Source organism: Mustela lutreola, chromosome 2, assembly GCF_030435805.1.
Source record: "Mustela lutreola isolate mMusLut2 chromosome 2, mMusLut2.pri, whole genome shotgun sequence".
In the NCBI taxonomy this organism is placed as follows: Eukaryota; Metazoa; Chordata; class Mammalia; order Carnivora; family Mustelidae; genus Mustela; species Mustela lutreola.
Window position 1 is genome coordinate 165,531,667 of NC_081291.1, and position 3,368 is coordinate 165,535,034.

The 3,368-nt window shown below is 43.4% G+C and overlaps 1 pseudogene; it reads left to right on the top strand.

The window, feature by feature from the left end:
* Nucleotides 1-617: 617 nt before the first annotated feature.
* LOC131825914 (dnaJ homolog subfamily A member 1-like) lies at nucleotides 618-1,959 on the top strand (annotated as a pseudogene).
* The last annotated feature ends 1,409 nt before the right edge of the window (nucleotides 1,960-3,368 follow it).

Sequence of the window (3,368 nt, forward strand, 5' to 3'; positions counted from 1 at the left end):
TCCTCTGTTGGGTGTTCCTCCTCCTAGTCATTTTGGTGAGAGGTGATTGAGGGGATGTGTAGCTGAATATTTCAACTGTGATCCAGGCAAAGTGCACCCTGGAAATCTTCTAAGCAATTGGAAGTCACCACCAAAAGGAAAGAAAAAAGAAAAAGGAGAGAGACAGGAAAAAAAGAGAGAGAGAGAGAGAGAGAGAAGACCCAGCCAGAATGGGTCCCAAAGGTAAGATTTATAAGGTATACAACAAAACAAAACAAACAAACAAAAAGACCAACAAAAGTAAATGACAAGAAAAAAAAAAGACCCAACCAAAATGAACCCCAAGTATAAGATTTATATAATACCAAAACAAATACACAGAAACAAAACAAATACACAGAAACACTGACAGAAGAAAAAGATGGGAAGATGGTTATAAATCCTTGATGTGGGCAAGGAAGGTTATTTTGATTCTTCCTGGGTGTATCTTGATATCTTTGTTAAAGGACTCAACTTTTGGGAACTTTCCAGAATGCTCGGTGAGATGCGGAGGAGCAGCGGCTACCCAAGCTGCGCCCAGCAACGCGCTCCTTCCTGCTCCCCCACATCGACCTCTGCCCTCTCACTGGCTGTAGAAAATGGTGAAAGAAACCACTTATTATGATGTTTGGGGGGGTCAAACCCAATGCCACCCAAGAACTGAAAAAGGCCTAGAGGAAACTGGCCTTGAAGTACCACCCTGATAAGAATCCAAATGAAGGAGAGAAATTTAAACAGATTTCTCAAGTTTATGAAGTACTCTCTGATGCAAAGAAAAGGGAATTATATGACAAAGGAGATGAACAGGGAATTAAAGAAGGTGGACCTAGTGGTGGTTTTGGCTTCCCCATGGACATCTTTGATATGTTTTATGGAGGAGGAGGAAGAATGCAGAGAGAAAGGAGAGGTAAAAATGTTGTACATCAGCTCTCAGTAACCTTAGAAGATTTTATATAATGGTGCAACAAGAAAACAAGCTCTGCAAAAAAATGTGATTTGCGATAAATGTGAAGGCCGAGGTGGTAAGAAAGGAGCAGTTGAGTGTTGTCCCAGTTGCCGAGGTACTGGAATGCAAATAAGAATTCATCAGATAGAACCTGAAATGGTTCAGCAAATTCAGTCTGTGTGCATGGAGTGCCAGGGCCGTGGGCAACAGGTCAGTTTTAAAGATAGGTGTAAAAGCTGCAATGGAAGGAAGGTAGTTCGAGAGAAGAAGATTCTAGAAGTTCATATTGACAAAGGCATGAAAGATGGCAAGGAGATAACATTCCATGGTGAAGGAGACCAAGAACCAGGACTGGAACCAGGAGATATTATCATTGTTTTAGATTAGAAGGACCATGCTGTTTTTACTTGGCGAGGAGAAGACTTTTTCATGTGTATGGACATACAGCTGGTTGAAGCACTGTGCCATTTTCAAAAGCCAATATCTACTCTTGACAACTGAGCCATTGTCATCACCTCTCATCCAGGTCAGATTGTCAAGCATGGAGATATCAACTGTGTGCTAAATGAAGGCATGCCAATTTATTGTAGGCCATATGAGAAGGGTCACCTCATCGTCGAATTTAAGGTAAACTTTCCTGAGAATGGCTTTCTGTCTCCTGATAAACTCTCTTTGCTGGAAAAACTCCTACCTGAGAGGAAGGAAGTAGAAGAGACTGATGGAATGGACCAGGTAGAACTGGTGGACTTTGATCCAAATCAGGAAAGATGGCACCATTACAATGGGGAAGCATATGAGGATGATAGACATCATCCCAGGGGTGGTGTTCAGTGTCAGACCTCTTAATGGGGCCAGTGAATAACACTGCTGGCATTTTATGTGCAGTAGTGAATGAGTGAAGGACTATAATCATAGCTCACTACTTTCTATTGTTTTTGTTTTAATATTCAACTATAGTAGTGTTTTAAAAGTTAAATGAAGAATAAACTCAAATATAAAAGCTCTGGGGAAAAAAAAAAAAAAAGGACTCAGCTTTCCAGAGATAAAGGGAGATTAAAACTGGTTTATATATAATGGTAGTATTGATTAGGGAAAGAGGATTACCTTGAAGCTCATATCTATATGTATATTAAAAAAATAGAAAAGCAAAAGAAAAACACAGGTATATATATTAAAAAAGTTCAAGTTAAAAGGTTATTACAGAATATGTTGTGTTGAACCTCTCATTGTAATAGTACATAGGTTAAAAAAATTAAAAAGAACAAGAATAGTGAGAACAAGTTAAAAAGAAATGTATCTATGAAATATACGGGGCAATATTAGGGCAATATTGGCAGCTTAATATCTTGTTTTCCCCTGATTTGGGGGTTTTAAAGTTTTATGTGGACCCTGTGGTGGTTGTCCTCTTGTTCTTTTGGCTGGCTTTCTTAGGGAGGGGCCTGCCACATACTTTTTCAGTCAGTCTTGCTTGGGTTGAGTCCTCCTGCCTCCTATCAAGGGGCTGGGCTCTGTGGAAACTGGTTTTTCAGGCTTTTGTTCTCCGGAGGTTTTTGTTCTTTGGTGGCTTTTTGCAGATTTTTGGAGGTTTAGTGGAAAGAAAACTGCACCCAGACCTCCATCTCAGAGAGAAGCCTCAATCTGCTCCCCTCTGGGTGGTTCAGAACACACAGACCACTGAGCCATGCAACCTCATGCAGAAAGTGCATGTCCCCAGCCACCGTCTCAGGAGTCACTCAAAGGGCTCTTGTCTCTGCATGCCCCTGCCACTAAAACCACTAGCGATATTGGTCCAGGGAGTCCACTTCCAGTGGCTGCCTTTGTTGGGACTGCTGTCTGGGGTTCAGACCTCAGGGTTTCTCAGGTCCCCCATGGAGAGATCCCAATTAGAGAGAGTGTACTGAGTTTTGCATGCCCAGACTGGGAGTGTTCAGACTCTCGGCAGGTCCTGGAGACCGCTGGCCAGCACCCACATGGACCTCTCTCAGGCACGGGTTGGGAGCATGGTTCAGACCCTGGTCATGCAGTGTGTGTGCAGAGTGCAAAAGACTGTGGTTCTATAGAGCATTGGCTGGTGTCCACACCAGACTCTCTCATTCAGGACAGTGGCCAGCACAGGTACAAGCTGCAGAAAGCCAGGGCTCAGGGACCATGGCCTGGAGGTCTCATTGCACTCTCTCTGGCATGGGTGGTCATCGGCGGTGGCCATCCTGGGTCCATGGGCTTAGGCCCATGCCCATGACCGCCCAATTCCACCAGTTACCCCTTAAGATCTTTTGCTCTTTTTGAGTGCTTTTTACCAGACTCCAAGTTAATGGTGGTCCCCAAGCACAGGGCACTTTCATATTGGGGTATTGCTTTCCAATGGGTAGCTTCTGATGGCTCCCTTCCCCTTCTGTTAATCCTT